This window comes from Pygocentrus nattereri, chromosome 26 (genome assembly GCF_015220715.1).
Source record: "Pygocentrus nattereri isolate fPygNat1 chromosome 26, fPygNat1.pri, whole genome shotgun sequence".
NCBI lineage: Eukaryota > Metazoa > Chordata > Actinopteri > Characiformes > Serrasalmidae > Pygocentrus > Pygocentrus nattereri.
In genome coordinates this window covers 2655483-2677278 of record NC_051236.1, presented here as the reverse complement: position 1 = coordinate 2677278, position 21796 = coordinate 2655483, and the positions used below count along the sequence as shown (strand labels likewise).

General features: G+C 41.6%; 1 non-coding gene across 1 annotated transcript; it reads right to left on the bottom strand.

Annotated features, from left to right (window-relative positions):
* Window positions 1-18905: 18905 nt before the first annotated feature.
* LOC119262537 lies at window positions 18906-19017 on the bottom strand. The gene has a single exon (XR_005129734.1). It is a non-coding gene; the product is annotated as a U5 spliceosomal RNA (small nuclear RNA).
* Between the last annotated feature and the right edge of the window lie 2779 nt (window positions 19018-21796).

Sequence of the window (21796 nt, the reverse complement as noted above, 5' to 3'; positions counted from 1 at the left end):
AATATGAGGGGAAATGTATTTGTTGGCTTTGCCAGTTGGAAAAAGAACTTTTTAATCTCATTGATAGCTCTTCCTGACCCACGCAGACGAGGGTTTTAAGAAGAGAATTTGAAGTTGTGGAGGAGGTTAGCTCTTTAAGTATAAGTACATAACAGAAATGGGCTTAAATGTGATTATGCAAATCGTTACCCATAACTTTGTGCATTACGGCAGCAATAAATAAGAGTGTTATGCTGTTATCAAATGGATGAAATGCAGGGTACTTATGCATTCGATTCATTCTCTGCCTCCTTTACATATCGTCAATTATTGAGTTGTTTTTGAGTCACGGGATGCCGGCGCCGGTACCTTTCACACAGTTGGTGGGGCGTCTCTGCACTTTTGAAGTTTCACTCGTGGGTTAGTTCTGTCTGAACACATTCAAAAGTAATGACAACATCTCCTGAGCTGTGTTGGCATGTAAATGCAAAATGTAATTGGTAGGGGTTGTAACATTAACATCAAAGAATGTTGTTGCGCTCAACAAAACCAAGGCGCAGGCAAAGCAGGTGCAGCTCGAAGACAGACGCTCCCTGGCAGATGAAAGATTTAGTCGAAGAAGGAAACAATATTAAGACTTCAATAAATGTAGTTTTCTTTTGCCATTTGATTGTGATTCTTCTAGGGAACCATCTAGGAATGATGGTCAGAATGATAAGATATAGCTTAGACATTTGGAATCAGCCTTTCCAAAAATATAAAAGTATTTTCCAATCTTTTCCATAAAAATACATCCCCAAAACCTCTCTCAACTCACTCAAACTGCATCCAGGTCTTCATTAAGGTTGTCGATGTGGTTTCGGACACATTGTGACTTAATATGGGCTGTAAAAATGAAAAAAATAACCTGCAAATTTTGGCTCCATTTCACATACACAGTATTACACAGGCATGCGGTTACTAAGCTGCTCTAGATTATGTTCACAATTTCTGTTGTTTCTCTTTATAAATAACTATTAATATCTTGTAGCAATCTGTTCACAGCTTTGAAGTGAAAATATACGTTTTTTTTTTTTTTTTTAAATAGAAACAACTGGAATCTCAAACAACCTGGTGTCCATGTGTCTGTGTGTCATAGAAGGGGAGTCTGGCTTGGCAGGGGGTGAGAATCAGAACACCCTTCTTGTTTAAAGTGGATTTATAGTTGTCACGCATTCGGCTCCTCCTATGGACTCCAACTCCCAGCGTACACTGGGAGATCATGTGACTTTGGACTCCAGCTTGGACTCTCAGTCTCCTGAGTTCTAACTGTTTACACCTGAGTTCTATCAGAGGACAATTAGCCTAGAGCATATAAGCCCGGGCTTTAGGTAGCATCAGTGCGAGGTGTTGTCTACCTGAAACTACTGAGCTGTCTGTTTGTTTGATTCTGACTGCTTGACCGTGTTTATGACCCTTTGGCTTCGTTGTTTTTGATTACGTCTCATGCCTTCACCTTTTGGTACTTCTGCTCGTTGTTTTGACCTCTTGCGGACTATACATTGTCTCTGTTGCCTTCGGATGCTGGGTTTTTCTTTAAACCATCATCTCTCTCATCCGCAAGTGTCTGGTGTTCTGTCAGCACGTTACAATAGTTCAGCTACACAGTGAAGTTGTATTGATTTTTATAGTGTACAGGTGGCGCCCTAAACCACCCCGATATGCCTGTGCAACGTTAATGAAGACCTGGATGTGGTCTGAGGTTGAGATTAGTTTTGGGGATGAAACGATTTGGGTGAATATAGACTAATTTAGCTCTATTGATAAATTAAAAAAAGAAAAATGTGTTCAACAAACCTGTCTTTGCTGATCTGGGAGTGAATGAAAAACATAACGTGCAAATGTAAATTGATTTATTCACCAAACCATTCCATCAAGGAAGAGCCCTTACTAATCTTAAAAAAAAAAAAAACGGATCAGAACCAACTTAATTGGCTTTAGTTAATTGGATCCATCTATTGGCTCGGTTCCAGTGGGACTGGCTCAGCAGTTCTGAATTCAAAGTGCAAGCAAACAGCAGCTGTGATTCCCCCTAATAGAGACAGAAAGCTCTGAAAAGACACTGCCCTTCTACAGAAACTATTTTGAGAACGAGCAGCAAGGGATGTATTTTAATACTGGATGGCATTTCGGCAGATCTTTTTGATTAATATTTTCTCACCCTCCCTTATTGTGTTAGCCCTCATGGCATTGATGGAAGCTAATTAGGGAGACAGTGAATCACACGGGCGTCTGAGGCCTTGATTGGAGGCCAGGATTTTAAACTCACTGTCAGTATTTTTTGGATAAGCTCAAGATGTGATAATAAAGAGCAAAAGGTATATACATTTTATGGAGGTCTGGCCTGAGATTCCACTAAAGGTGTGAGGTCTGTGTTTATAAAATAATACCAATAACAAATCAAATCGAATTTATTTGTATAGCACTTTTTACAATGGATGTTGTCACAAAGCAGCTTCACAGAATTTTGGAAAAGATAAAGTTTTAACAGGAGTGTAAGAATGTACAGAAACCCCCCCGGTGGGCAAGCCAGGGGCAACAGTGGCAAGGAAAACAAAAGCCGTTTGTTTGCTTTCTGTACAGGCGACAGCCATAAGGCCATGAGGATAATACTGAGACATACAATGGAAGATTGGAATAACACTACAGTTAGTTGTTGTTTTCTGGCTCTGTGTTTGAATAGGAGTTCACTTTATTGTGCATTGCTACTACTTGTAACGCCGGGGAGTGATGATGAGGCGGACGCATACACTGAGAGAAGCAAGATTTATTAGGGGCAAATCCTTAATCGGGGTCTATTGGGGCAGTCGTGGGCTGGAGGTTAGGGATCTGGCCCTCTGACCGGAAGGTTGCCGGTTCGATCCCCAGGGCCGACAGTCCATGACTGAGGTGTCCTTGAGCAAGACACCTAACCCCCAACTACTCTTCGGGCGCCGTGGATAGGGCTGCCCACCGCTCCGGGCAAGTGTGCTCACTGCCCCCTAGTGTGTGTGTTCACTAGTGTGTATGTGGTGTTTCACTTCACGGATGGGTTAAATGCGGAGGTGGAATTTTCCCGGTTGTGGGATCAAAAAAGTATCACTTACTTACTTACTTACTTACTTACTTAAACAGTCCAGGGTCAAAGAGTCAACCTGGAGAGATGGAGGGACAGACATAACGAAAAGGAACACAGACTAAACACAAAAACAGAGATGAGGAAATATACGCAATACAATACAAAGACCAGCAGCCTAACAGGGGGAAAAAGACAGGAACAGGTAAACAAGGCACAGGTGGTTAACAAGAGGGTTAACAAGACACAGGTGAAAACTATCGAGGGTGGAGTCTAGAAACAAGGGGGCAGAACAGGGAAGAATCAAAACAATGAAGCACATGGACAAGACCAAAAGGTAAACACAAGCACATGGAGGACTGGGAGGGGCCAATCGTAACACTACTTCAGTTAAAGTACTGTGCAAAATGATACATAAAGCTGTTTATCTGGCCAGCAAGCCTTTGTTTGTTAAAGGACGACATTCATTTTACAGTAAATACAAATAAACAAACTATCCATTGGAATTGTTCTCAAGAAACTCCAGTATTTACAGCTACCATCCAATGCCTAGTTTATATAATCAATCAGTTAAATCACTCAAATCAGCTGCTGCTGATGCAATTGGACTGGTCTATGTGATGGCTGGAGCGCAGCAAGAAGTAGGAACCAAGTCTGTGATCTTCTAAATGTATTCTTCTAATCAATGTGTCTTCTAATTAAAAAATATGAATAGTTATTGATAGGTTTAAGCAGCGTTCATGATGTTTGTACTTTACAAATGCCGCATTAAGCCAGCTGGAGACTGGACAGTGCATACACCTGAGAGAATCAACAGGCACAGAAAGGTTGCATGCCTTATCCACTGGACAACGTCCAAACATCTGGTGCCTGGAAAATACACCAATCAGGCATAACATTCTGACCACCTCCTTGTTTCTACACTCATTGTCCATTTTATCAGCTCCACTTACTGTATAGCTGCACTCTGTAGTTCTACAGTTACAGACTGTAGTCCATCTGTTTCTCTGATATTTAGTTAGCCCCCTTTTACCCTGTTTATAAACACTGTGTCCACTCGCTGTCCACTCTGAAAGATGCACCTGAGTTGTTGGTCCACCCTGTAGATGTAAAGCCACATACGATAGCTCATCTCTTGCTGTACAGTATGAGCTAATTTTCCTCTATTCATTCATCAGTGGTCACAGGACGCTGTTGGCTGGATATTTTTGATTGATGTTCAAAAACTCCAGCAGCACTGCTGTGTCTGATCCACTCAAACCAGTGCAACACACACTAACACACCACCACCACCACATCAGTGTTACTGCAGTGCTGAGAATGATCCACCAACCAAATAGCACCTGCTCTGTGAGGGTCCATGGGGGTCCCGACCACTGAAGAACATGGTAACAGAGTATCAGAGAAACAGATGGACTACAGTCTGTAACTGTAGAACTAGAAAGTGAAGAAACGCTATATTTCCAAAAGTATTCACTCATCCATCCAAATCATTGAGTTCAGGTGTTCCAGTCACTTCCATGGCCACAGGTGTATAAAGCCGAGCCCCTAGGCCTGCAGACTGCTTCTACAGACATTAGTGAAAGAATGGGTCGCTCTCAGGAGCTCAGTGAGTTCCAGCGTGGTGCCGTGATCGGACGCCACCTGTGCAGCAAGTCCAGTCGTGAAATTTGCTCACTACTAAATATTCCACAGTCCACTGTCAGTGGGATTATAACAAAGTGGAAGCGATTGGGAACGACAGCAACTCAGTCACGAAGAAGTTTTGTGGATGTCATTTTATGGAAAAGATTTGGGTGACTCTTCATTTCTACTTTTATATTTTTGGAAAGGCTGATTGGAGACTGTGAGCCAGGCCTTCTCATCCAAAATCAGTGTCTGACCTCACAAATGCGCTTCTGGAAGAACGGCCAGAAATTTTTTCACAGAATTTGAAAATGTAAATACTGACCTTGTAAAATTTCATGACAATCTAAACAACAGAAATGGTCCAAAAGAGCTTGGAAATAAATACAGTTCCATTAACTTCCATTCCCAAGAAACAATGTTTTTTTCTGTCTCCTGTAAAGTTCCCGTTTGGGATATGCGAGGTCCCGACAGCAGCAATATGCTGTGGCAGTAGTCCAATAATAAAATGCCTCACATCTTTAATCAAAAGAAGCTGTAACAGGTGAAGATTCCTTCAGTGGAAAGAAATAGGGCTAATATTGGAAGGTTATGAGCTCTAAAGCTGTATGGGCATCTTTGAATTATGCATGTGCTTTAGAAAAGGTCTTGCAGCACAAAGGTTCTCGCCCCAGGGTTTACACCAGCCCAGCACAGCCTCTGCCTGATGGGTTCCTTGCAGATTCATGATGAAGAAGCCTGAGCTGAAACCAAACTGAAGCTTTTCTACGAAGGGTGACGTCAAGCTAACCTCGCCTGTAGATAAGTCTAAATGTTCAGAGTGAAATGCAGCTAGTGAAGTCAGGCCTCACAACCAAGGAGGTGACTAGTATGGCCACCTGTATCTTCATGCTGCAGTTCTTCTGTGTGTTTAGTGATTGAGGGTTCTTTTTCAGGCTGAATGTTCTTTGTTTCCTTTCATCTTTTCATTAGTCGTTTCAGAAAAGCACAAGCATGACCGTCTGCTCCAGCTTTGTAAGTACACAGCCTACAGAGGCCAAATATTGCTCACAAATTCACCAGCATGCCTTCTTACCAATACAGCATCTTGGGAGGCTAATGAATGCCAAGTACAAGCATACATTCTTGCCTTCTGTCTGGAGGATCTCAGATTTGGCTCTGGTTCCATGTCAGTGGAGTTCAAACACATGAGCTGAAATGGATTAGCAACCAAAACAATTTGTACAGCAGAGTTATTGCCTATATTTGGTCATGAGGCACTAGAATGTGCACAGCCTCAGCGATGAACTTGTGTTTTTGTGGCAGTCCTGCATCTTAGATCATCAGGTCACATTGTTTCTCGCTGGGGCTTCAAGAGCATGTAAGAGTGCTAAGCTGTAATTTTACATCCATCCATCCATCCATCCATCTATCCATCCATCCATCCATCCATTTTCTAATCCGCTTCTCCGTCAGGGTCGCGGGGGGATGCTGGAGCCTATCCAAGCAGTCTTCGGGCGGAAGGCAGGATACACCCTGGACAGGTCGCCAGTCCATCGTTGGGCAGACCGACAGACACAGACAGTCACTCACACCCAGGGGTAATTTAACACGTCCAATTGGCCTGCCTGCATGTCTTTGGACTGTGGGAGGAAACCGGAGAACCTGGAGGAAACCCACACAGACACGGGGAGAACATGCAAACTCCTGTAATTTTACAGTGATTTACAATTATAATAATAATTTACAATAACATTGTTTTCTTAAATTACCGTAAGCTGTTGTAATTTTAGGATATTGTCAATTCTTAACAGTCTCTAATAGACTTTACAGTAAATTCCCATGAATTTTTCTAAATTACCGGAAACAAATATGATTAAAAGCAATGGGACTCCTAACAACCACCTGCAAGACCTGTGAGACCAACAAAACTGTCCCCATCAGATGGAAAGTAATTCCACCGATTTTTCATTTCTGTGCGGTTCAGTGGTTGAGATCCTTAACAATGCATTTGATGGCGTGGTGATAAGAACCAGGAGTCATGTTGCCTTGAACACACAGATGTAACAATTTTATTTAGCAATGGTTGGTTAGTGTAGTTGGTAACACCTCTGCCTTCTACACTATAGACTGGGGTTCAATCCCCCACCAGGGCAAGCACCCTACACTACACCAATAAGAGTCCTTGGGCAAGACTCCTAACACCACCTTGGCCTACCTGTGTAAAAATGATCAAATTGTGAGTCGTTCTGGATGAGAGTGTCTGCCAAATGCTGTAAATGTAAATTTACCATCTAAAACCACCAGTGAACCCACACGTCTTTGAGTTTTTTATATGGGACTGGTGGTAAATCTGACACAAATAATTTTTTCTTAGATACTATCTTACCTCATAACACCCTGCATGTATGTCTTCACCATGAATGGATTAAAAACATTGTTTTAATTCAGAATTATATCTCAAAATATTTATAAAACAATGTCACAGGTATCAGGCAGCGCATCTGTAAGCATTTCAAGCAATAACTTTCTGTGAGGTGGACGTCTGGTTCCTATCACCACCACTGTGAACAACTCTGACTCAGTAAGTTTCTCTAGAACAGAGCGTTTCACACCAAACCGCTGTGAACGACTCTGTTTACATCTCAGCAGTTGATTCAGAAAGCTATTTTGAAAAGTAAGTGGAATTCCCCTTTAGAGCTTTGATCTCTGAGAGAGAGGAGAAGATCAAGCTGCTTCAGATCTGAAAACATCCACAGGTGTTTCTGTCCATCCTTCCACTGTGAGAAGACCACTCAGCGCTGTGGGTCTGAAAGGACGTGTAGCTGATCAAGAAGAACCTCACTGAGAAAAGGAGACGGACACATCAGACAAAGAAGCTGAACGATGGACTGACCGCCCCAGAGTCCAGACCTCAGCACCACTGAATGGGTTTGATCACTTCAGAAAATCATCAACCAGCTTCTCAGACTGAGCTTTGGAGACGTGTCTGCAGGTTCTCTGAGGAGCTGAAAGTGAGGCTCCTGAAAGGAATGGAAGCTGGAATGAAGGTTAAAAAGTGAAACACTGAATACTGAAAATATCATAAAGCCTATTTATTTTCAATAATAAATAGTTTTCAAAGGCATTTCTTTATATGCGTCAAGATGTTCCTCTGCCAGTTTTTCTATTGGTGCATTTTGTGGAGATGATTTAAACTACCATCCATGTAGAGCTTCTATAGGCAACCAAAAGCAGTTCTTCTACAGCATCAACCCAAAAAACCCCTTATGACACCTTTATTTTTAAGAGTGTAGCGCCTTAATGGGGGGCATTGCCCCACCAAAGCTAATTTTCCCTGTAAAATGTTTATGACCTATAAAATGAGAACACATCTACCTTGCACCCAATGCATTCCGCTCACTGCTCCATTTGCCTGTTTTAGTGCCTACATATTCAGCTCTGGGACTGGAGATACATTTCAATATGGGACCAACAACATCTCCAGTCAATTGCAATGTATGCTAATTGAACTGAAGCCAGTCTGTGAGCCCTGTGTGCGAGTTTATTTATAAGCCGTTTATGTCGTATGAAATGGAAGCAGGCATGTCAGTAAACATGTTGATAAACGAGCATATCTAAACTCCAATTATGTGAATTACACAGGCCCAACATAATCTCACGTGTTGTGTTTATGTTCACAGGCCTCCAGAATGAAACTGCTGGAGCTGTGAATTGAAAAGCCATTTACCGTGCAGGGAAGGGGGCTGTAAAGAGCTCGCACAGAAAAAAAAGACTGGTACGAGCCCAGAGCCAAGGGGCTGACATATGTTAATATGTTCTTTGGCTACACTCTAATTTTCCCATCCGCACACACGCCTGGGGCGTCTGAAACCCATACGTTAATTATACATGTGCAGTCGCAACAAAAAGCAATGAAGTTCCTAGCATCCGAGAGGTGGCCGTGGAATTGCACCGGAATCATCAAGTCTGAAGCATGGAAATAGAGCCAGGCTTTTATTGGAATGATCCTTAAAGGTCACACATGTCCAGTATAAAATACCATCCCACCATAATGGCAGGTACTTCATTATGTTCAGTTACGGGACACTTTCATCGTTTGACATGATCAGCTGGGAATCGAGCTCCGATGCAAAGATCCCGGCGATTTTGTAATTGGGAGGTTTACAGATATTTGTGCTTGCTTGCAGATGATTAACCCTTTAAGCCATAAGTGTCCGCAACTACTGAACTGACGTTTGTTGCAATAGCGTTTCCCAAATCGTTTACTGTGGGCACTGAATAACACGTCTTGCACTGATGCCTTACAGGTCCTCCATAATTCAATGGTAGAGAAACTTACTGATTGACACTGGTGCAAACAAAATTTCACTGAAATGTCACATTTAAGCAGGAGACGGAAAAGTAAAAAACAAATGATCCAGGTTGAGTTTAATGCCTGGTTAACAGACAGATGCATACTGTCTATCTCAGACTCTTCAGGGTGGAATTCCACAGATTTTTCACAATGTTCTGCATAAGAAGAAAGTCATTCAGAGTGCTTTGGTGTGATGATAAGAACCAGACCTCACAATGTCTACAATACAAATACAATACAAAGCCATTTTATTTACTGTCCAAGCCCACACTCTAAGAAACTCTCGGGTACTAAACTGTCTCTGGGTCAGTGCCCCTCTTGTCACTGGGGTGGGACCCTCAAGGCTCCATCTCAGTGCCTTCAGTCAGGGAATCATAACTGAACCAGAATCCACTGAAATGATCTGTTCTAAGCTGGACTGACTCCACACACCCCGACTCGCCTCGCCTCCAGGCTTTTACTCTACTGCTCTGTTTTAAAACATTCGGTTAAGAAAAGGAACAAATACCAACTTTTCACCTGGAGGAACTGATTTAAGCTCCACAATCAGACCTTAGAACCACTGTAGAACCTTTGAGGGAACAAATGTACCTGCACAGCACTTACATCTAACAGTGCACCAGTGAACCTACATATGTCTACTGAGTTTTTATACAGGACGTTTTTTATATGGGATGTTACAGCCGTCTTTATGGGGAGCTGTAGAGGGGTCTCCCCTTACACCACTCATTGCTCGCTATCAGCTCAACGCAGAGTGACGACATTTCACACACAAACAGATGACAAAATCCTGGTTCACCTGAGAACAGAGTAACAGGTGAGAAATCTTTCATCAAATAAATTACTAACCTACTGTAGAATGGCTACACTGTAAAAACTACCCCCCCCCCCCACCTTCACTATTAGTATCCTCACCTGTCTGTAGCCTCTGTCCCCTCCATCTCCCAGGTGTTCCCCATTTGTTGTAGCTGGTATCAAGCCCTTTGTTTCAGTCAGTGTTGGTCTGGTCTACTTGTCACTCTGTTAGGTGTAGTTGCCGTGCGACTAGCTCGTCTTCGGCTCGCTCAGTGTTTCTTTGTTAAGCTTAGTAGTTTGTTATTTCGTGTTCAATGAGTCTGGTTTGTTCATTAAAGTGTGCTTCCAAGTACATCCAGCCTGCTTGCTCTCTACACACATGACAGCAGGCCAGACCAACACAAGCACAGGCCTACAACACAGGGCAAGGTAACAGATCAGAGACCATGAAAATAAAAACTAGTTTTATTCAACCCAAATAAATACTTTGAATTAACGATTCTTTGCTCCAATGTCATTTTTTGAGTTGACAGAATGTTGTTTTAGGGCAGTTTTGAGAAGCTTTTCCACTGTGAAAAATGGCTTGTTGGTGAAGTTGTTGTTGTTGTTGTTGTTGTTGTTGTTATTATTATTATTATTATTATTATTATTATTATTATTATAGCAGTTTTCATGCTGGTGGCAGCTCAGGTGATAGACATAATTATAGAAGAGATCATTAGTATTTAATCAGAATCAGAAGAAAAAGAAGATGATTAAATTACATGATAAAGATAAACACCACGAGACATTCACATACATCATCTAAACCGCTTATCCTTCTGGGTCACAGGGGGTGCTGGAGCCTATCCCTGCGGTCATTGGGCGGAAGGCAGGATACACCCTGGACAGGTCGCCAGTCCATCGCAGGGCAGACAGACACAGACAGTCACTCACACCCAGGGGCAGTTTAGCACATCCAATTGGCCTGACTGCATGTCTTTGGACTGTGGGAGGAAACCGGAGAACCCGGAGGAAACCCACACAGACACGGGGAGAACATGCAAATTCCACACAGAGAGGACCCCGGTCACCCGGCCGGGGAATCGAACCCAGGCCCTCAATCATGCCGCCTTGCAGTTTTAGTTAAATGCTCGTTTAAAGAGATACGTTTTTAGGTGCTTTTTAAAAGTGAGCACTGAGCTTAACTGCCTAATAAAAGGTGGAATTGAGCTCCACAGTTTAGAAGCAGAAGAACTGAGCAAGTCTCCCCACGTTTCTGTGTTTTACAGAGGGCGTCTATAGAAGGCCACTATCTGCAGATCTCAGATTCTGTGCATAAACATAAACGGACAGACACTCTGTGATGTAAGCAGCTGCTGGGTTGTCACTAGGGAGCCTGTAGAAAGAAGTTGAAGGTTTATTGTGCCACATTTTAAAAAACGGCTTGTCAATTCTACCTAAAAAATGACTTCGTGTGGCAACAAGAAAATGAACCAGTTTTATTCAACATGAATAAATACTTTGAATGAACGATTCGTTGGATCGATATGAAGTTCTGAGTTGAAGAGAACGAGTTCTGTTGCTTGCTGCTGCATGAAGTCCTTTTAAAGGTTGAACCAACAAGCCATTTTTGGCAGTGGAAAAACTTCTCAAAACTGCTGTAAAACGTTCTGTGAGGGAGCTTTTAAACTCTGCAGACATCTGTAACCCCCTCAGCACCACGGTGAACAATTTTGGCTTGGTTCGTTTCTCTAAAATGAAGCATTTCACGCCAAACTACTCCGAAGGCCTTTATTTACACCATAACTATTTAAATTATGCACAAATTTCAATCCCTTATTAAGAGTAATTGAAGCCCACAGTTTAAGGGCTAATTAAAAGCTGACACATAGTTAAACTAATGACCGGCACAGACAGGCAGTCCAGTACTATGTTTGTGTAGTTAACTGTGTTTCCGTGTTGGCAGTGATGTAACAGAGTGCTCTGTGTGTATAACACCCTTTAACATTATTGCCACTCGTAGTAAAGATGAGGAAAATAAAACGACTTTATTGCTTGGGATGAAAATATGAGAGCAGTTAAACCTTTCAATGATGTAATATTATTCAAAGAGTAAAAAACCCTTTTTTTTTCTCCAAAAGACAATAAACATTTTTCTTCTCTGTCTAAAAGACCCAGCGCGTAAACATACTTTGAAAAGGACTAAAGTGGCTTTTCATCCACAAGCAAAGAGATGCTGCACCTGATCAGGGAAATGTATGATGTGCATTATCTCCTTTTGTTTGAACTTTTCTGCAGCTTCTCGTTCTTGTTATTGCGTTAGTATATCTGCACAGCGAGCCACAATAAAGCCACAACTCTTCCTTCTACTCCTGAGAGACGTTCTGTCCAAAAGTTGGTAAAAACCTGAGCATCTTCTAAAATGAGGGGTATTAATAGGGAGTTTGTCCTCTTTGCTGCAGCCTCTGCTTTTCTGGGAATGCTTTACACTAGATGTTGGAACATTGCTGTGAGGGTTTAATTGAATTCAGCCACAAGACCATTATTGAGGTTAGATGCTGATGTTTATGTGTGTGTGTGTGTGTGTGTGTGTGTGTGTGTGTGTGTGTGTGTGTGTGTGTGTATCGCTGTTGTCGGAACAAAACCTTGTATCTCCATTTTTGTTGATTTTCAGTTTTTGACATAAATTGAAAATGCATGTTGGCCTTTATATTGTTTGTAATTTCATTTATTTTCAATTTTATTTCGTAATTTCAAAATAACTTGGAAAAAAGTCTGGTTCCATTGACTTACATTGAAAGCAATGCATGTTTTTTCCTTCTCAAGTAAAGTTACTGTTTTGGAGATACGAGGTTTTATATATATATATATATATATATATATATATATATATACATATATATATATATATACACACATAGCATTCAGGCATAACATTATGACCACCAGTCATATCTCTGGTCATGGAGTTATCAGCTTCACTTACTATATAGGTGCAATTTGTGCTGTTTCTCTGCATACTGGTGTGGTGGTGTGTTAGTGTGTGTTGTGTTAGTATGAGTGGATCAGACACAGCATGATGAAGTTTTGTTTATTTCTATCTCACAGTGAGTTCGATATGACATCTATAACTCTCTGTGACTTTATGAAGACTTTTATTAAAGATTTGGGTGAAATGATTCAATCTTTAAATGCTTGAACCTGAATATTTACCCTAATGATTTATTTCCTCCTTCCCTGCATCCATCCAACCACACACACACACACACACACACACACACACACAAAAAAAAAAAACCAAGCTTTCAACCAAGCTTTCAAGACCCGGCTGATTCCTTAATACATGATATTGATAATCGACTCCTCTTTTTTTTTATTTAAAAAATGTAATAAATAAATAAAACAAACCATTTAAGAAAGCCAGTTAAACCGGCAGGCACTCGCTGCACATTCCCCTTCTTTCTCGCCTTTGGAACACTTTTTGATGAAAACATTAATATGCAAATCAGTTAAAAGATGGGCAGAGTTGAAAAGCTCATTCATGGGCACTCATTTCGACAAATGTTAGTGATTTATAAGTTAACTCAGCTGCACTCCACAGCTGCACACTTATACTGAAGTGTACACTCGTTTTCATAACTCACTGGCATGCAGACTTTTCTGAAGAATGAATTCGGTAAGAATTTCACCATATTTTATGAAAAAAAACCCTGGATGTGGTTCGAGTGCGCAGGGAGAACGTTTGGAGATTAATTTACAAAAAAGCTTCAGTGCTAAATTAAAGAAGCCAACTGTGGACACCAAACATGCCGTCTTAGCTGAGCGGAAATTTGTTAAGAATTAGATTTTTCCTTTTAAAGTAGATAAATTCAGTAAATAGAGTGCCTGGATGCGTAATGTAGCTCTCTATTATTAAAAGAACTTTATAGGCGTGAACATCTCTAGAAATCACTGCCCTAAGTGGTATGAGGGTATCAGTCTGTCATGTTTAACCGCGAGGCGTTCTGGGAGCAGAGGTGGCCGTCATGATCCACTGCCTCGTGGTGCAGAAGCACAGTGAGTCAGAACAGAGAAAGCGCCCTAAGCTCGAGCCCGTTCATTACAGCCTAATTAATCCACTCCAGGCTGCTGTGTATGCGGATGCTGATAACGAGGAATCGCGCGCCACTCTTCACACACTTTTTTCCCTTTTTTCCTCCCATGTTCTGCATGACTTGAGGGGGTGCGCCGCTGCATTACTCCAGCATCTGAGACATCATTACAGTCAATCTACTCTGCCACACATGCCAAGGTCATAATGACCTAGATGTGAGATGTACACAAGCGTGCGAGCCGTGATATCTTGAGCTCTAATCTCGCCGTGCGATTGGTGTGACTAAAATATTGAGCGGCATTAATTACAGCATCAGGCCTCGGCGCCAAACCCATCTATATGGAGAGTGCTAAGTCATGCTCTGAATCTCGCGCTCCTCATTACTCCAGCTTGGAGCTGACCAGCTCCCACTTCTGACCATGCAAAAGGGTCCAGACGACAAGATTAGGGGCTCATCTCGGGTGAAATGAATACAGCCTTATTAGCCATGGATGCTGGTTTTACGTAGTGAAAATTAAGGGAATAGCACAGCCGAATTCCATGCTGGTCTGCGCTGGGATATGCTGGTTTTGTGCTGGTCTTGTGCTGGTTTAGTGACCAGGCATCATGCTCATTGACCAGCATACTAAAACCCAAAACACAACATACGCTGCATATTAATCAGCATATTAACTTAAATGGTCGCTGGCCAGCACACCAACATCTTTTCCTCCATTTTTATCTCCTTTTTTCCATTTTTATGTTTATAAATCATTTTTATGCTTACATTATGTGAGCATTTCATTATCAGGAGACAAACAGAAATGCTCCAACAGAATTGCTTGGAATAGCAATCTTTTCCATTTACTTGCATTACAAGTTAAGAGTGTTTTGTCCTCTCCTGCAAAGCTACTATTTTGGATATACTTTATCTTTGGACAGCGAAAATAGCCGTGCTCATCTTTCCTGGTATTTCTAGCAGGGATGCACTGTGGCAAGCAGCCAGTTCATCATTCAATTGCCATGTTAAGTTGACAAACTTAATCCATCTTGTACGACTTATTATGATTATATAGAGCACATGTGTCAGGCTCCAGTCCTCGCAGGCCACAACACTTCAGCTCGCTGCCTCATAAAACTCACCTGATTCAGCTCATCGGCTGATCCTGATTCATCGTGAACTGAATTCGGAGCGTTAGACCTGGGTTAACGCTGTTCTCTGCAGCACTTTGTCCTGGAAGGTCCCCGGTTTGACATGCCTCATGTAGAGTGATGTACTGTACCATCTGTGCTATAGTAATACATAGTGTCACCACATTTTTCCACTGAAAACACAGCATAGTCCTATGATGCTATGTAGCAGCTTCATTTTGAACATCATGAGCTTGAACCCATCACGGTCCAGCATTACAATGTAGCACAGAGCTATATAGCAGGACTGGGCTTGTTTGAACTCTTACTTGAACTTGTTTGAACTTGTTTAAACTCTGTTGCTGTCAAATGAATGTTCCACATCTATCGAATAAACTGTCAAATGTGTTGCGTAGAGCTGTTCTGGTAGCAGGTAGCTTTCACGACCCACCAGCACAGGTTTCTGTGTTTTTGTGTGTGTGGAGGGCAACCTAAGCTACAAGAAGGTAGTACTAGCTTAGAGAGAAGGCCTTAATAACTTTACATAGGACCACGCAGGTTCATTCCGGCTCATTGAAGCCTCACTGCTGCGAGTTTATAGAACCAGACCCAAATCAAAACTTCCTTGTCAGCATTGGAAGCTTAAGTTGGCTTGGCGAGAAGACTACACCACCAGTAATGCCAGCTCCACGGCATGTTAGCACCAAGCTTGCAAGCACTAGAATGAATTTTGATGTCAGGTCTTTGAAATACAGATGTTCAAGCATAACATGCAGGCAAGGAGCATCTTCACTTACTTAGTGCGGGAGTAAAGTAGTAGATTTGCTGAGGCAACTCTCCACGGCCGCTCTGTATAATACATGTAAGCAGGTCTAAGATTATGTAACAACTTTCACCTAAATTTTTCAAGTGAAATTGAAGTGTCGGTTTAAGTGTAGAACAACCCAAACAGAAAACACATGGACATGCATTTTTTTTTTTAGATGTAAGACACATTTCAAACTCCCCTGATAGCGAGAGGATGGAGGGCCACTGGTGGCCTGCTGATGGCAAAGCTGGTGGTCCACTGGTGTTTTGCTCAGCAGTTTCTGGGTGGCCCACCAGTGTTTTAAGCAGAGTATTACACAGAATTCCACTCATCATCACTCATTCTTCCCTCCCAGTCCTCCATGTGCTTTTGTTTTGCTTCCTTGTTTTTCCTGGTCCTGCCCCCTTGTTTCCAGACCCTGCCCTTAATTGTACCACCTGTGTTTATCACCTGCGTCGTTTTAACCCACGTTGTCTCTGTATTTAAGCCCTGTGTTTTTCCCTAGTTGTTTGCTGGTCTTTGTATTGTTGGGTGTTTGTTCTTCTGGCTTCTGTTTTGTGTTTAGTCTGTGTTCCTTTATGTTATGTCTGTCCCTCGATCTCTCTGTGTTGACCCTGGACTGTTTAGACCCTGATTCTGGAATTGCCCCGAATGAATCTCGCTTCTCTTCGCATATGCATCCGCCTCATCATCGCCCCCCCCCCCCCCCCCCCCCCCGCGTTACACCTGTCTTTGGTTATACTAAATTAGTTTAGTAAATAATTTTAATCTGGCACAATGTTGGCTAAAACATTTTCTATAAACGTGTTCCATGTTAGATCTAGACATTTGCTTGTTTTTTCCTTTCAGCTGTTCGTAACGCTTGTCTACGTTTATTTACTAAAATAAAATGCATGTAAAATCTGGGTGATCCGAGGCTGGACAAGCAGTGGCAAACAGTCAGAGGGGTTCTGACCTTATCAAGCCAGCAGACCGATACATGCTTGCTATTTAGGACACTGTCTCAATCCAAAATGCATTCCAAACACTAAAGTACACTAACCAGAAAAGTTTTTGACCATTTTCATTTAATAAATGAAAAAGCATTTAATAAATTTGTGTTTCTTTTTTATACAGGAAAATTTAAAATCCATCTATTACAGATTAGTTCACTCTACACAGTTTGAGGCAATTCGATATGATTTAAGCATGAAGTTTGATTCATATATTATTCAGTTAAATATATAAAATATGTATTCCTAATCGGCTACAAATGGAGTAAAAATGGAAAATTCTATTCCCATTCCCACAATGGATTATTCCTAATTCTGTTAGAGGACAAAGGTTGCCTGAAGTAGGGTGATTTTGTAGGCTGCCTCTCCCACTGTCCTCACATTTTAACACGGCCTTTTCATTTCAGGCACCTAATCACATATTTGTTATCCCGGCGTCATCTTTGTGCGAGAGCTGCTCTTCTCCGCTCTGGGATTCGGCTGTGGCTCTTTGACTTTCATGTCGCCTCAGTGAAGTGGCGTCTGGGCCTGGATGTTCCTCGACAGGCCTGCGCTGGTGGATTCATTCCTGCTGACAGGTGTTTGATTGTGGGCTATGATGAGAGACGGCTCTGGCTTGACAGTGGCACCGCTCCCCCAGCTGACAATCTGAATTAGGCGAGTCCGGTGCCTCTGAGCCCCGAGCGCACGCAGGCCCCCGTACACACACGTGTACACACACTTCAGAGTCACTTCCTGAGCTCTCAAACTCTCATCACAACTAGCCCCCAGACTCGCTGATGCAACGAGAGGACCAGGGACCTTATCTCTGGGCGAGGCTGCCTCTGACACGAGCGCACATACTGCAGTAATGGAAGGCTGAGATAAGTTTCATGGTTGGTGTTGCTGGGTCGCTGTGGCCTCACTCTTCTGCATGCTCACAGCATATTAAAGATAAATATAAATAACTTATGGCTGGTTCAGGGTGGATTTAGAATGCAAAATGAGCACATGATTGGCCTAAGCATTTGGGACATTCTAACTTCAGTACTGACGTTACAATACAAGCTAAGCTCATGTTGAATTTGTTTTTTAAATAACGTGACACTTTTTAATCCCACAAACGGGGAAATTTCACCTCCACATTTAACCCATTCATGAAGTGAAACACCACATACACACTAGTGAGCACACACACAGTAGGGGGCAGTGAGCACACTTGCCTGGAGCGGTGGGCAGCCCTATCCACGGCGCCTGGGGAGCAATTGGGGGTTAGGTGCCTCATGGACTGTCGGCGCTGAGGATGGAACCTTCCGGTCACAGGGCCAGTTCCCTAACCTCCAGCCCACAGCTGCCCTTTTATAAGCTTAAATGAAGCTTAATTATATGCACACAAATTTTGTCTATTACTCCATAGTCAATCAGCCAAGGCATGTTAGCTAGCAAGTAATTGACGCTTCCCAACAGTTGACCATTGTAAAATTCTTACAAAAATAAATATCCTTGTTGGGGGCAGTTGTAGGCTGAAGGTTAGGGAACCAGCCTTACAGCTGGAAAGTCGCCGGTTTGATCCCCAGAGCCAACAGCGTGTGACTGAAGTTCCCTTGAGCAAGGCACCTAACCCCCAACTGCCCTAGGGCTGCCCACCGGTCCAGGCAGGTGTGATCAGTGCCATCTACTGTGTGTGTTCACTAGTGTGTATGTGGTGTTTCACTGCATGGCTGGGTTAGATAGCACAGATAAATTTCCTCATTGTGGGACTAATAGGGATCACTTAATAAGATTAAGTACCTTGGGATTTTTAGCTACAAAATCCCAAAGTACTTAACTTTAACAGACCCTTATTAATCCCACGATGCGGAAATTCCACCTCCGTGAAGTGAAACACCACATACACTCTAGTGAGCACGCACACACTAGGGGCAGTGAGCACACTTGCCCAGAGCAGTGGGAAGCCCGATCCGCAGCACCTGGGAAGCAGTTGGGGGTTAGGTGTCTTGCTCTAGGACACCTCAGTCATTTGCAGTCAGCTCTGGGGATCAAACCAGTGACTTTCCGGTCATGAGGCTAGTGCTCTAACCTCCAGCCCACGACTGCCCCTAAACACATTTAGCTCTACCATGGCAGAGCCTTCAAAAATAAGAACTCGTCAACGTTCCCCTCCACGGAAATCTTTAGTAAAAGGCGAAAGATTTGTGCATGAATGAAGAGAAACCTGAGCTACTTTACAGAACGATTAAAACTCTGCTGTCACGCAAAAATCTTGATAAATCTATTTTAACCTTTTTGTTTAAATTTATAAACTGAAGTTACCCTTAACATTTTTTTTAAATTTCAGCACAAATGGACCAACAGAAATGGTCCAAAATTGTACAGAACCTCGGGCTGAGACCTGCCCGATGATGGTTCTTGTTCTTGTTCTACCAGAATTTAGAATTCATTTTCTACATTAAAATCATTTTGTGGACCGTAACTATCTGCAAAATAATAATCTTCAATAACGCAGAGCAATGGTAGAATCAGCCGGCTAGCTCAGCTTTGCTTAGCTTAGCTGCTGACATTACTGACCATTCAATAAATCAGTCAGATTAAACAGGACTGCATGCTCACACTGCACTGCACACAATGGTCTTCAGTCAAGTAATACCTTAAGTCTGGTAATATCAATAAATCAATACATCTAATATTTCTCCTATATGATTGTTGTATTTTATTGTTTATATTAAGATTATTTACCTTGTTTCCAAACATTTGACCTGTTTTATGTAATTCAATTAAGTAAAATGATCTCACTAAGTTGATAGATAAGTTGAAACCAGGAAAATAAGTGCACAAGCACCTTAAAATAAGAAATATTAGAAATATCGACTAGATTTAAGATCATTTGACTTGACATGACACTATTTTCTGCAGTGTTGCGATTAATGTTCCCTTTGAAGATGCATATTAATGCAGTTGTATGTGTAAAATCCTTTTCTGAAAGATTTGGTGTAAAATATGACACATCCTCAGCATCTGATGTTGCACTGACTAACTTTAGTCTGAACTTGTGATAAGTTTTTTAGATGTTTGTTGGCTCAGTTTGTTCATTTAGAAGACACATTCCAGAAAAATAAACACATTTTGGACAGTTTGTTGATGTGTTGTCCGCCTACTAAATATATATATATATATATATATATATATATACCCTGACGGAGAAGCGGATTAGAAAATGGATGGATGGATATATTTTTTTTTTTTTTTTTTTTTTCTGGTCCACTTGTATAATATGTAAGTATAATGTGACCCATTAGCTAAAACAATGCTCTGAATGAAAATAACAGCAAAATTGCAGACCACAGAAAAAAAACACATGCTAGCCTAAAAAACATACTTTTAATATAGCTTGTTAAATATTCTCTGTACACTCTCCCAGGAATGAAGGCAGTAAACTGTCACTGGGTCAGTCCCCCTCCTGTCACTGGGGTGGTCCCCTCATGGCTCCATCTCAGTGCCTTTAGTCAGGGAACATAACTGAACCATAATCCACTGAAATGATCTGTTTTAAGCTGTACTGACTCCACACACCCCGCCTCGCCTCGCCTCCAGGCTTTTACTCTACTGCTCTGTTTTAAAACATTTGGTTATGAAAAGGAACAAATACCAACTTTTCACCTGGAGGAACTGATTTAAGCTCCACAATCAGACCTTAGAACCACTGTAGAACCTTTGAGGGAACATTTACACTGTTTTTACCTTGATAAATGAAAAACGTACCTGCACAGAACCTTCATTTCTAACAGTGCATCTAAATTTGTACCAACAGAAGACTTTGAGACATCAGTGGTTTTAATGTTTTGTAGATTAAATTATTTGTGGTTATTCTGCACATAAAGCATCAAATTATTTGACATTTTATGTAATATAGTAAAATATTAGCCATGTTATACATACAGTACAGTATGCATATACAGTATTTTAACCAAAATCTGGTCAAATGAACTGCATTTTATTGATTTTTGTTTGGGAATTGTGGAATAAAATGCGTTTCTCTGTCCCAGTTGTCTGTTCGGATCACAATGATTAAATATGATGAGACTAAATCATGACTTAAACTGAAATTCTGTGTTTCATTCATGAGATGAAGATTAAAATGGGCAGCAAAGTGAGCACTGCACACTAATGCAGCTCAAAAAACTACTCGGGTTGGCTCTCTCCGCACCTCAGTCGCATTTTAAGAGCGCGCTGAGCGCAGCTGACGTTTTCATTCAAGCATCCAGGATGATGTTCAATTTTTGATAAAAGACGTCTCCCACTGAAGCACCGGCAGTCTAGCTCAGAGGTGGGGGCAGGGGTGGGCTGGTGTTGGGGGGGTTGATGCAACATTGTCTAGCGAAGGCAAATCACTGTCTACCTGAGACTGAATCACAAAGAGTAAAAAAAAAAGAATGTCAAAACTCATCAGCTCGCTCCGGAACAAATCGAGGGCGCCTCGAGAGCTTTTGCGGAGGCCGACGCTGCATGTCTCACTTTAACTTTTGTCATTTGTTGTGATGTTTTTTTAATCACTGCTGAACATTAATGTTAATGTCGGGCTGCATGGTGAACAGATTAGCACCGAAGCATTTGCATTCTGGTTTTTATAGTGAGATAAGAAAAGACCCCTATGCAGTTTCAGGCTCCTTTTTTGTTCCCTTTTTTTCTGTTTACCTGTTTTCATTTTTAGAATATTGAAGATATTAAAATTGAAATAAAAAAGATATTAAAATAAAAACGGTTTAAATAATTTAGGGTATTGTGTGGCCAAAATCTTAAATGGAAGTCCCGTTCTACAAAAAAAAAAAAACTAAAATACAAAAAATGTTTAAATAAACAATATCTTCATCAAAACGGACAGAATTTTCGCAATTCTCTCCATCCACATTAGAACAACAAAAAAAAAATTGGAAATGCTTGCATGAGCCCACTAGCCCAATAGGGGGGAGATAACACTTCAAGGAGAACATTGAGAGCATGTGAA